We start from the raw sequence: 14,254 nt of genomic DNA, 5'->3' as shown, positions 1-14,254 counted from the left end.
CACCACAGGAAATGACATCACGAACCCAAAGAAACCCAAATATATAAATAGAAAGCAGGAATTTTCAGCGGTGCTTCACCTGAGCCCCACTGAAGATGTTCGAGGAGAAAGTGAAGTCTGCAGATGCTGGAGATCAGAGCTGAAAATGTGCTGCTGGAGAAGCGCAGCAGGTCAGGCAGCATCCAAGGAACAGGAGATACGACGTTTTGTGCATAAGCCCTTCTTCAGGGGTTATGCACGAAATGTCGAATCTCCTGTTCCTTGGATGCTGCCTGACCTGCTGCGCTTTTCCAGCAACACATTTTCACCACTGAAGATGTTACCTAGTATGGTGACAAAACGTCTGGAAATGAGCCTTCAAGGTCAGCGAGCAAACCTACATCCAAAACCTCAACTTGAGCTACACATCTTCTCAAAACCATGGTCTTTAAAGTTTTATGCCACCTTCCAATGTTCCGGGTGATTCTCAATGGTATGCAGTGGATTTGAATTGTTCCATTACTAAGCTACCCATAACTTCCTTGAATAATTTTGATGTAAAATTTGACCCTTGATCCATTTGCCTTTCTGTGAGTTGTTCATATTTATTCAAAAATTTGAGTAATCCTTCTACAGTCCTTTTAGCAATGATACCGCATAATGGATGACCTCTGGAAATCTAGTAGACACATCTTTAATGGTCAACAAATATTGATTCCTACATTTTGTTTTAGGTAGGGGTCAGATGTAATCAATTAAGACTCTTGTAAAAAGTTCCGCAAGTGCAGGCATGGGTATTAAGGATGCTGGTTTTATCACTGCCTGAGGTTTTCCAATTACCCGACAATTATAATACATTCGGCAAAAGTCAACCATATCCTTATGCAGTCCAGGCCATTAGGAATGTTTTTGCATTTGGGCTTGAGTTTTCCGTACTCTCCCATGACCTCCTACTAGTAATTCATGTGCTACCTGCAAAATCTCCTGATATAGTTTTTAAATAGTTGAAGTCCCAGCATGGTCTCTGTGGTACTCCAGTAGTTACAATTTCCCAACTAGAAAACATCCCATTCATCCTGTCTCCTATCAGTTAACTAAGCCATGGTCTACGCTAATATATTACCCTCAACACTCTATGTTCTTATTTTGTGCAGTAACCTCTACGTAGTACCTTATCAAGTGTATTTTGAAAATCCAAATATACTGCAACAACTCATTTCCAACTATCCACTCTGTTTATTAGATTCACAAAGAATTCTTATCAAATTTGCCAAATGTGAAATCCCCTTCATTCATTTATAGTGACTCTGCTTGATTGTATTATGATTTTCCTTATGTTCTGCTATCACATACTTCATAATGGATTCTGAGTTTTGTTCCAGGTCCTGAGGAGATGTCCTAAATCCTGACACTCAGCAAGCAACATAGGTTTCAGGACTTCCACTTTAGGATAGATTTTACAGTGTTAATTCTCCTAATCACTCCATCCTCTATTAGTACTACATTCCTTGTTATTCCCCTCACTTGAATGTCCCTCCACGTCATAGTCCTGTGGTTAGTTCATCCTATCTGCAGTCCCTGCTCTTGTTCTCGTAAGCTGCAAGGACCTGTTGGTACCTAAGCCGAAACTTCTCTAGTATTACATTCTGGATCCCTATACCTGGCTCACTCCTTGTCACATCCTACTTCCCCTGGTCACTGACTAATCATGATTTACCCAACGCAAGGGGTGTGATTGCCTCCTGGGAGAAAGTGTCCAGGTCACATTCTTCCTCCCTGATGCATCGCAGTGTTCGAAAATCAGTCTCCAACTTATCCTTTAAAAGCTGAAATTTCTTATACATGCATTTCCTGCAGACATTCACTGCAGATGCGGTTGTTGTAAATCACACTGATGTCTAATTCCTAGCTACTACATCTGCAGCACATTACTTACCCTGCCATCTTTAGTGTATTGTACTCTTTGAACAAGGTAAACAGAAAATATTTTTATTGTATTGTGTTAAACCAATTAGGATTTAAAGTTTAGAAACAATACAAGCCAATAATTTGACAGTTATATCTAGTAGAAATGATTTAACTAGTTAAACAATTGATTTAATACAGTTTTAGTATCTTCCCAGTGCTGTTTTTAAAATATTTCCCCAGTTTATGGAAAGTTGGAATCTTAAATCTCACCAACTTACTACTTAGTTGGTTATTCTTATTCATGCCCTGAACTTCTGCTTTCAGATCTTGCAGTCTCTCACTACTTATTTCAGACCACTTTCTTCAATAAAAGACCAGAAAAGCATCTGTTCTCTCACTGTAGTGAATTATTTCAGTCATCAAATTTCCTCTCTTTTGCTGCATACAGTAAAACAATAGCAACATTCACTAAAGCTTGTGGCATCTGTAAGAATCCTTAATGCCCCTAGAAACTCCTGATCAAGGGCTTCACAAACACTGGTACTCCGACTGTAGTCATTGCCAACTCAACTGTTCAGTTTTTACTTCCTTTTGGTTGGAGATATCCTGAGCCTCCTTGTATTTGCGCACCCGTTGGTAAAATCAGAAAATAGTCAAAAAATCCCCCAGTTACTTCTCAAAGCCAATATGTCAGCTTCCGTCCTTCATCATAAAATTGGTCAACCATGAGAAGTTATCGAATAGTCTGCTCAAATAGACCCACACCAACTTATCAGCCCCGCATACCCCACGACCATTCCTGCTGTGAGGTACCCTGTAAAATTCTGCCCTATTCACCGAATTAATGAGAAAGTCAGAGAATCACAGAAGATAAGTTACTCAAGCTTAAAATGACTAAGGTTATCTCATAAAAATTCCAACAGCATGACAGAACAAAACGTATTTATTTAGAATAAATGATTCATTACATAAATTCCTCTGAAGGTCCTGAGCCAAATAATACTCCGGTTATATTGGACATTATTTGTGGGCTGCAGTGAGCTGAAAGGAATGCTGAACACGCTTGGATTTGGATTTATTTAGAATAGTTACTTGTGGATAAATTCAATAAACATTGCTTTGAGAGTGTAATGCATAAATGCTCCTACAATCATGCCATGTCATTTACAATCAGACTGACAATTCTGCACATCATTAGTCCCTAGCTTCACTAGTTGAGAGAAGAACAGAACAAATGTCAATGTCAAAACCTCCAAGTGAGCATGGGAAAATCAATGTGCCAAGTATTCACTCTGATGTTCAGCTCTGCCATTTGCAGAGACTTTGAGCCAGTGCTTGTTTTTGTCAGGAAAGTTTGCTCGGGTCTTAAAAGGGGAAATGCTAATATATCAGATCTAGAATGGCAGTGATTTCAAGAAAACCACTAATTTATGCAATAACTGATTGAGCAGTATTTATCACTTAGCATCCTGGTTCCATTGCTGATCTTTGCTACATTAACTGATATCAGTTGTGCTGGTGATAGTCAACTTCTGATTACCTGATACTTTCTGGTTTAAAGAGAGGAGAAGCAGCTAGTGTTTCTGCCATATCTCCATCCACTGGCCCTGCTGTAAATACTGGTGTGCCTCCAAAGGAAGAGGATTTGAATTGATGACAATGCTCCTCATGGGAGTAGAGCCAGCCAAGATTCACTGGCAAATACCAGACATCAATAATCAAATGGGATGGTAGTAGGAAGAAATGTTTCACAAGAAAATATGAGATCTGAGTACTGTTAAAAGAATTCCTGATTTCACCATTAGCTTGTTTTAATGTGCTTGTGGGATTATTGAGGAAATTAGTATTCATTAAAATCAAAATGTCCTGAATAAACAAACAGCTTGACCAATTACATACATGAGGAAATCATTGGCATTCTACCTACAACAATCAATCCTCAGCTTTCCAGTGAACATTAGGAACAGATAACATAGCAACTTTTGACTGGGTGTGATTCATGAAGCATTCAGCCCTCCCCACATTATAACAATAAAACATCAAGGTCCTGGCTTAATTTAATTAGAAGTGGTCACTTACGGTTTTGGGTGGTATGGAGGTCACCAGGACAGCAACAAAGAAAACTGGATGAATGACAGGGATTGTGGTTTGGACACTGGGAGGTGTGGGAGGTTTGCAATCACAGAATGGAGGAAATCCAGAGTTACAATGGCCCAGGCAATTGTTTTTGTCTGGTCCAGAGGAGAACTGCTGTCCCTCCTGGGCCCAAAACAATGGCCACCAGTTTCTGTCTTAAAAAGACAATTCATGCTGGCCTATTAAAAGGGACCTGATAAAGACCTTGCTGCTCAATGGTCATGATGGCAAAAGTCAGAAAGTTAACATTGCAGTAACTTTATGAATCCCATTTGAAGGGCTCTTGAGGTGCAGTGGTAGTGTCTGAACCTCTGGGCTAGGAGGTCTGGATTCAAGTCCTCTCCACTCCAGTAGCATGTAATAACATCACTGAACAGATTGATTAGGAAAACACTACCAAAGGCCCAACATTGTCTCTTCTTCCTCAGGCAGCTGAGGAAATTTGGCATGATGGCGAATACCCTTGCCAACTTTTATAGGTGTGCCATCGAGAGCATTCTGTCTGCATGTATCACTACTTAGTATGGCAACTGTACCATTCAAGATCAGAAACGGTTACAGAGAGTGGTGAACTCAGCTCGGACTATCACAAAGGTCAACCTCCCATCTATAGAATCCCATTGTCAAAGAAAGGCTGCCAGCATTCTCAAAGATCCATCCCACCCTGGCAATGTTTTTCTACAACCTCAACCACTGGGGAAAAGGTACAGAACAATGAACATAAGCACCAGCCTGTTTTGAAACAGTTTCTACCCCACCATTGTTAGAATACTGAATGGACTCACAAACACTTAACATTTGCCTGTATCTGTGTTTTTGTTTTGGCCGCTGTTTACCTATTATTTACTATTTATGCTACTTAACTCTGTGATCTGCCTGTATTACTCGCAAGACAAAGCTTTTCACTGTGCCTCGGTACATGTGACAATAAATTCAATTCAATTCTATTCTATTCAGCCCCATTCAAAATAATGATAATTTCAGTCATTTTAATCGGTTCAACATCATCAGATACAATTTAAAGAACACAAAACTATTCATGAGATTTCCAAAAATCAATTGGACTGATTTATTTCTTAAATTTTAGGTGAGCATTGTGAAAAACAATTCCATAGAATTCTAAGTTTTGGGAATCTGCAATTTTCTATATAATTAGATAGGAATTTTATTTACCTTACCTTTTCTTGAACATTATGTGTAATTGTCAATACAACGTTCAAAACAGGCTTGTGTACAATGTTATTAAAGGAATTTCTTAGTTCTCATCAAAGTTAACACCTGAAACATGAAACATTTTTTCTCTTCAAAAATGTTGTTCGACGTTTTTTTTATTATTCAGTAATGAGACATGGGCATTGATGGCTGGTCAGCATTTAATAAAATAATTTATTTTACATACTGGATGAGCTCAATATTTGAATGTTTCTTTATTTAAAGACTTTTTCTCTTGAAACACTGTATGACTAATCAATCTTTATTGGACTGTTACCCTTGAGAAGGTGGTGGAGAGCTATCTATTTGAGCCTTTGGAGTCTATGTGATGTAAGTTGACCTTTTTAGGGATGGAATTCCAGGATTCTGACCCAGCGACAGTGAAGGGACAGCAATAAATTTCCAAGTCAGGATGATGAGCAGCTTGGAGAGGAATTTGCAGGTGATGGTATTCTCCTGTTTCTGACATCCTTGTTCTTCGAGATGGAAGCAGTCATGGGTTTGGAAAGTGCTGTGCATGGAGTCTTGGTGAATTTGTGTTGTGCATCTTGTAGATAGTACACACTGATGCCACTGAGCTTTGATGTTGGAGGGAGTGGATGTTTGCAGGTGTGGTGCCAAACAAGAAGGCTGCCAATCAAGTGTCATCTTGAATGTCATTGGAGCTGCACAAGGCCAGGCACGTGGGGACTATTCCATCACACTCCTGACTTGTGCTTTGTAGATGATAGCTAGGCTTTGGGGAGGCAGGAGGTGAGTTACTCACTGCAGTATAGCCACTGTGTTTATGTGGCAAGCCCAGTTCTGGTCAATGCTGTCTATTTTCATTTTTCAGCTCATGCTTTAACTTTCCAATATTTGTTTTATTTTAGCATCCTTAGCATGGAGTTGTTTAAATCTGTTAATGTATTTTTTTAAAAATTCAAACTACAGACAACCAGCTTCAGATGATACATGTAGTAATTTCTATGGCCTGATGACTAAATATGATTTCCTGTTAACTGAGTGACTTATAACTAAGGGTGACAAATACTAGGAGTAAAACTACTAAAAATATGCAAGTTTACAAATTTGAGAGAGATATAGAAAATGCTGGTAAAACTGGAAATCCATGACCTTCCATGAGTACTAAGTGAAGATAACTGAACCAAAAATGAGACCAGCCTCTGCTGATAGCCAGGCTTTGGTGTTCCAACATAGATAAAGTTCAGACTTGACTGGTTAGAGCAGCTTTGAGACCAAGTGTCCTGTTAGCAATTCCAGTCTCTGTTACCTAGATGTGGAAATATTATATGGATAGTTCTAAAGGTCAATTTGAGTGTGGCAGTGAGCAAGCCTGTGAGCTTATCAACAAGCAAGGTGACAAGTGGCATGAGAAGAAGGCAGTAAAGCAGGGCAGGAGCAAGGCAGAAAGAGGGTGGAAGTAAGGCAATGAGTTGGTCAGAAGCAGGACTATTCTGATTACCTTTCAAGCCAAGTTCTGAGATTGCAGACAATTCCCAACAGCACAGTTCCATTGCTTTATCAATAGCAATAATGGGATGAAAATGGAAATTGCTACATAAGTCAGAGTGAGAAATCCTTAAGCAGGGATTCTCAGCATGGAGGTTAGGATCACAAGCTGACATTTTGGGGTTGCAAGCTGAAACTATGATGTTGCGAGGTCCGAGGCAGCAATGCTTTCCTTATCAACCTTGTCAAGACTGTTCAGGAACACTCATGTTAACCCTCACTGTCTAAACTTCAATGGATAAAAAGCTAGTCTATCCAAACTTTCCCATAAGACAATCCATTCATTCCAGGTGCCAATCTAGTAAATCTCTCAGGACTGCTTCAAATAAATTTGTATCCTTCTTCAAATAAGGAGACCAAAATTGCACAAAGTACTAACGATGTGATCTCTACAATGCTTTTTATAACTGAAACATAACATCGTTACTTTTATGTGCAATTCCTCTTGGAATAAGGGACAGCATTCCATTAGACTTCTTAATTACTTGTTGTACATGCACACAAGCACTTATAGTGTCTCATGCACTATGTGATGATATTATGGCTTTATGAGGTGGACTTTGTCCTGTTTTTATGAAGACAAGTGGAGACATAGAAGTTGTGCTGTCTGTTCCAAGCCATTAAAGTAAACAGCTTGGGAGGCCTTGGATTTTTAAAAATTGGAACAATAGAAGCAGCATGAATGGGTGGAGTCAGGCTACCACAGAATAAAGGCTTTAGTTTAGCTTTCAGTAGTTGATGGGGTTTTGAAACTGCCATACATCTCTCCCTTCTATAGCAAAATGTTTGAGTTCCCGCTGTCTGCCAGAATTTTCTCTTGACGTCCTTTCCTCCTGGACTGGGGAAATATTGCATATGAGGTATCTATATTACTAAACTTGCTTTTGCCAAGATGTGTTAATGGGACATTACTATATTGGAACAGTTGCTGTTAGCAGTTAAATAATCTGTAAAGTTTTCTATTAGAGTTAAAATTATATCAATTCTTCTTTCTTTTGTTTGTATTTTAACAAGAGGGTAAGAATAAAGTGCACTTTGCTTGAAGCTGAGTCATGTAACCAGTTGCATTACATCTGAAACACAATACTTTACACTGGTCTTTAAATAAGGAAAATTTAAGGTCTAGGCTATCACCTTGATATATTTGAAAGGGGTTTTGTCTGATCCATAAAAAATTGGGTGCTCTTGTCAGGATAAAAATGTCTAATTTCAAGTTGGGTTTAGGATTATTGGACTCAAAGATGGTGATTATTGAGTGTTGGTGATGTTTCTCAGGTGTTGTGTTCAGTTGGTTTAAACAGAGTGCCCAGTGTAGTAATGGCTCTTTTAGTCACTAAGAGTTTCCTGGGAGTGGAACAAGTCACTTTGGGAGTTTAACAGAGAGTGAGCAAGGCAAAACTGTCAGAACAGGCGAATAAGTTCAAGTTGGTGTTGCCTGTATCTGTCAGGAAAGGGGAAATAATTGCAGCAATAACTCTGCATTTACGGTTGCCAGAATTGGAAATGGCAAAAATTCAATTGTAAAGGAAAAAAGCATGAATATGAAATGGAAGTGAAGTAGTTTAAGTTACAACTAAAAGCAGAAGAAAGGGAGAAAGAAAGAGCTTTTGAACTTCGGAAGTTGGAAATGAAAGAGGAAAATTGACTTAAAATGGCGAAGATCGAAAGTAGGAGTAGTAAATGGGGACAATGATGAAGAACAAACACATCATAGCCAAAAGCCTGATGGGGATCTGTTTAAATATGTCAAGCTTTACCAAAGTTCAATGAGAAGGTTGTAGAAGCCTTTTTTATTTCATTTGAGAAAGTAGCTAAACAAATGAAATGGCCAGTGATTATGTTGGTATTATTGATTCAAATCAAATTGTTAGGTACAGCTAGTGAGGTATTTGCACTACCATCAGAAGAGGTATCTGGGGAGTATAGAGTCATAGACTCATACAGCATGGAAACAGATCCTTCAGACCAACCTGTCCAGGCCGACCATGTTTCCAAACTAAACTGGTTCCCACTTGCCTGCATTTGGCCCACATTCCTCTAATTTCTTCCTATTCATGTACTTATTCAAATGTCTTTTAAATGTTATAAGAGTACCTGCATCCACCACAGTTCATTCCACACACTAACCACTCTCTGTATAAAAAAGTTGCTCTTCATGTCCTTTCTAAATCTTTCTTCTCACCTTAAAAATATGACCCTAGTTTTGAACTCCCTCTCTTATGGAAATGATCTTTGCTACTCAATTTATCTATGCCTCTCATGATTTTATAAACTTCTCTAAGGTTACCTCTCAACCTCCAATGTTCCAGTGAAATCGGTCCCAGCCCCTCCAGTCTATTTTTATCATTCAAACCCTGCATTCCAGGCAACATCATGGTAAATCTTTTCAGAACCCTCTCCAGTTTAACAATATCCTTCCTGAAGAAGGCATCCAGAACTGCACACACTATTCCAGAAGAGGCCTCACCAATATCCTGTGCAACCTCAAAATAATGTCCCGACTCTTACACTTAAAGGTCTGAGCAATGAAGGCAAGTGTGCTAAATGCCTTCTTAACCACCCAGTCTACCTGTGACACAAATTTCAAAACATTATGCATCTGAACCCCTCAATCTCTGTTCTACAACATTACCCAGGATCCCACCATTAACTGTACATGTGCCCTGCCATTGTTTGTTTTATCAAAACACAGTACCTCTCATTTATCTAAATTAACCTCCATCTTCCACTCCTCAGCCCATTGGTCCAATTAATCAAGATCTCTTTGTAATCTTTGATAACCTTCTTCACAGTCCACTATACCACCAATTTTGGTGTCATCTGTAAACTTACTAACCATGCCTCCGAAATTCTTATCCAAATCATTTATATAAATAACAAACAAAGGTGAACCCAGCACCAATCCCTGTGGAAGACTGTTGGTTATAGACGTCCAGTCTGAGAAACAACCCTCCACACCATCTTCTCTCTCATACCGTAGAGCCCATTTTGTTTCCAATTAGCAAGTTCATCCTGAATCCGGTATGGTCTAACTTTACTAGTTAGTCTACTACGCTGAACTTTATCAAGGGCTTTACTGAAGTCCAAGTAAAGAACATTTACTATTCTGCCCTCATCAATCTTCTTGGTTACTTGCTCAAAAAACTCAATCAGGTATATTGAAGTGAGAAAAGCTATCTTAAGTGCATATAAACTAGAGCCAGAAGCCTACCAACAACATTGCAGAAATCTAAGGAGGGAACCTGGTCAAGTGTACATAAAGTTTGAAAAGATGAAACAAACTAACTTTGACAAATGGATGTGGGCATTGAAAATAGATCAGACATGTGAACGCTCTTTGAAAGACTGATAATTTGGAGGATTTCAAAAAGTCACTTCCTGAGGTAGTAAGAACTTGTGTGGAAGAGCAGAGAGTTAAAACTGCAAGATTAGCAGCAAAAATGACAGATGATTATGAATTAATTCATAAACCAAAGTTTGGCTTCCAACATCAATTTTAATTGGTGAGGGATAGACATTGGACAAAAGAGAAATCCTTAGGTAGTAAAGGAAAAGGAGATCTCATTGAAGGTAGTAAAGATGGTTTACCACAGGTTAAAAAAATAACCCATGAGGGGGGAAGAGAAGTAAAATCCCTCAAGCGCTGCAATAAAACAGGGCACATGAAGTCGCAATGTTGGTAGTTTAAGAAAATCACTGGGAGACAGATGTGGTAAAGCAAGATGGGTCGTATTAAAGTGATAGAAGACAATCCAATGGAAGCTGAAAAACTACAAAAGAATGTACAGCCTGTCAGGGGTTAGTTATTAGGAGAGTACTTGATTTCTTTAAAGAATGTGTGAATAAGGTTTACTCATATGTACCCTGGAGTATTAGGTAAAGGAATTAAAATTTTAGGGGATACAGGAGGAAATCAATCTTTCATGCTGCAAGATATGCAGGGTGGTTAAGAAGGAATTTGGCATGCTTTCCTTCAATACTTGAAAATGTATTGCCAGAAAAGATGATAATAAGTGGAATTTATGGTGAGAGGCATAGAAAAAATGGTGGTAGGAGTAATAGAGAAATTCTCTGTTCCAAAGATACAGTTTATCCTCAGGAATGATATAACTGGATCACAGGGGAGAGTGATGCCTACAGTTGTTGAAAAGCCAGTGGAAAATCAGGCAACTGACATACAACAAAAAGTATATACTGGGATTTTTCCTGACTGTATTAACAAGGTCTCAAAGCTACAGGTTGAAACAGGAGGAGAAATTAAAGAATAAAGAGAAGATAACTGAAGTTCAATTATCAGAAACTATACTTGATCAAATAGTTGAGTAAAAATAAGAACAGGTGGGGGACAAAGTGGACATTTTTAGTTTAGAAAGGTTAGTTGAACAAAAATATGAAAAAGTAAGGCAGTTCTATCAAAATATATACATAGAAAAATAATGAGTATCCCAGAATGTTACTATCCTAAAAATGAAATTTAGGCGAGAAATGGAGACTACTACATATTCAGGCAGATGGGAAATGGGCAGAAGTTCATCAAATTGTATGACCGATGGGTTATAGAAAAGGAGGTGTTGCGGGTAGCGCATGAGATACCAGTAGGGGGTCATTTGGGTGTAAGCAAAACTCAAGTCAAAATACAAACACATTTTTATTGTCCTGGACTGCAAAGAGATGTGGTTGAATTTTGCTGGACATGTCATAGATGTCAGGTAATAGGAAAACCTCAGGTCATGAGAAAACTAGCACCATTAATACCTATTCCAGCATTTGAGAACCATTTTACATTTGATGGCATAAGACCCTCCCTAAAACAAAAAGTTGGAATCAATATTTGTTGACCATAATGCATGTGTCTATTACTTTTTCAGAGGCCATTCCATTACACAATATCGTGGCTAAAAAGAATTATAGAAGAGTAACACAAATTTTTTACTAGATATAGACTACCCACAGAAATCCAGTCAGATCAAGGGGCACATTTTACATCAAAATTATGCAAGAAAGTTATGGATAGCTCGGGACTAAAACAATTTAAATGTACTGCATTCTATCCAGAATCGCAGGGAACATTAGAACAGTGGTCTCAAAATTTAAAGACCATTTTAAAGGCATATAGTCAAGACTATGCAGACAATTGAGATAGAGGAATTCTATTTGTACTTTTTGCAATTAAGGATGCACCTTATGAATCAATTAAATTCAGTCCATTTTAATTAGATTTTCAACATGAGTTGAGAGGACCACTGAAATTGGAAATATTGCGAAGTCAGAGTTCAGAGATCACATATTTGAACTATGTGTAAAATTTTACAGAAGATTAAATAGAATGGATGAGTTGGCTAGACAGCATTTGAATGTAGCACAGCATGGGATGCATCAAGAAGCAGATAAGAAATAAAAAAAAATGTAGTTTTGCTGGAGGAGATGAGGTGGTAGTGTTGTGACCAATAGTAGATGAACCTTTAAAGGCAAGGTTTGGTAGGCCTTATCAAATGTAAAGAAAATTAAGTGATGTGAATTATTTGATTAGAATGTCAGAAAGAAGAAAGATTCACAGTGTGTGTCGTGTGAAAATGCTCAAGTGGTTTTTTGATAGGGAAGAAAAGGAAAAGGAAAATCTGATACTGGTTGCAACTCAGTGAAAAACTGAATGTGGATAAATGTGAATTTGATATTCCTCAAATTAAATTGGATAATGAAGAAGTTTTCAAAAACTGGGAGAAATTATTGAGTTGCCTTCCAGAGAAAATTTGAAATGACCTGAAAGAGTTATTACAATCGCATGCAGAGATATGTGGGAATAAGCTGAGAAGTTCTAACATGATTATACATAATGTCAATATAGGAAACGCAGTTCGAATTAAGCAACATTCTTATAGACGTAACCCTCTAAAATTGGCACAGGTTCAAAATGAGATTGAAAGCATGCTCAAAGGCAATATAATTGAAGTGAGCTGCAGAAAATGGAACTCACCCATAGTGATGGTACCAAAACCAGATGATACCCAACATTTATATGTTGATCACTGTAAATCTTATACATATCGTATTCTACAGCTAGAAGTCTGTATAGAGAAGGAGGGACAGGCAACTTATATTTCAGAGCTGGTCTCCAAGGATACTGGCAGATAATTTGGCCGAAAGAGCGGAAGAAAGTTTGGTTTTCATGACACTAAATGGATTCTACTAGTTTAAAATTATGCCATTTGGTATGAAAAATGTGCTAGCTACATTTCAAAGATTAACCAAATAAAGTCATTTTAGAATACCAATTGATTAGTATACATTGACAATCTGGTGATTTTTAATCACACATGGAAGCAACATTTGGAGCATCTATAGGAATTGCTTGGTGATAAAACTGGCTAAGAGTGAATTTACAAAAGCCCAAGTCTCATTCCTAAGCCATTGGACATGGACAGACAGTGCCATGGGATGTGAAAACAAAGGTTATTGAGGATTTCTGCTTACATTGAAGAAGAGGAATGTTTTATGCTTCCTGGTGCTGAGTGGTTTATTGAAATTTGTACCAAATTTTAGCAGCATTGTTGCTCCACTGACTGACTCGTTGAATAAGTGCAGAAAATTTTCAGTGGACAGAGGAATATCAGAAGGCATCTGAGAGCCTGAAAGCTGTGTCAGCCAAGCGCAAGTGTTAGCCATACCTAATTACATGAAGCCATTCAAGGCTTTGCTAGTGATGTGAGCATTGATGTCGTACTCTTGCAAGAAGAGGATGAGAAGATAGAAAGACCTACTGAGTATTTTTCCAGAGAGTTGAATATTGCTCATCAGAAATATTCCACAATTGTAAAGGTGACCTTGAGTTTGGTTTTGTCGTTGCAACATTTCAACATTTATGTTGACAGTAATGTGTCTTGAGACAATGATATATACTAATCATAACCCCTTGACATTTTTGGAAAACATTAAAGATAATATTACTAGACTGCTTAGATGGAGCTTATTGTTACAGCCATTTAATTTGAAAATTATTCATGTGGCAGAACAAGAGAATGAAATTGCTGATGCTTTGGCATGACTTTGATGAAGGAAGATTAAGGTGTTTCGTGGCTGAAGAAACAGATTAAAATGGACTCTATGCTCAGAGTCAATGTACTGTACATGTATTGTAGTGTATTAATAGCATATGATCAAAGGTTTTTAAAATGAAGTCTTTGTACATTGTTGGGGCTTTTTAAAGCGGGGAGATGGGTTGATTTAACGACTTTAAGAGGTCATTTTGTCTTTTGTCTTGGTTTCTTTTATGAAGAGACATTGAGACAGGAGTGTTGTGTGATCTGTTCTAAGCCAATAAAATAAACAACTTGGGAGGTCTTGGGGTTTTATTTAAAGTTGAAACAATAGAAGCAGCACAAATGGGTGGAGTCAGGTTACTGTAGAACTAGGGCTTTAGTTTAGCTTTTAGTAGTTGATGGGTTATGAAACTGTGACAAATCTCTCCCTTCTAGAGGAAAACATTTGAATTCTCTCTCTCTGCCAGAAT

This window comes from Hemiscyllium ocellatum, chromosome 10, assembly GCF_020745735.1.
Source record: "Hemiscyllium ocellatum isolate sHemOce1 chromosome 10, sHemOce1.pat.X.cur, whole genome shotgun sequence".
In the NCBI taxonomy this organism is placed as follows: Eukaryota; Metazoa; Chordata; class Chondrichthyes; order Orectolobiformes; family Hemiscylliidae; genus Hemiscyllium; species Hemiscyllium ocellatum.
This window is presented reverse-complemented; position numbering follows the sequence as displayed.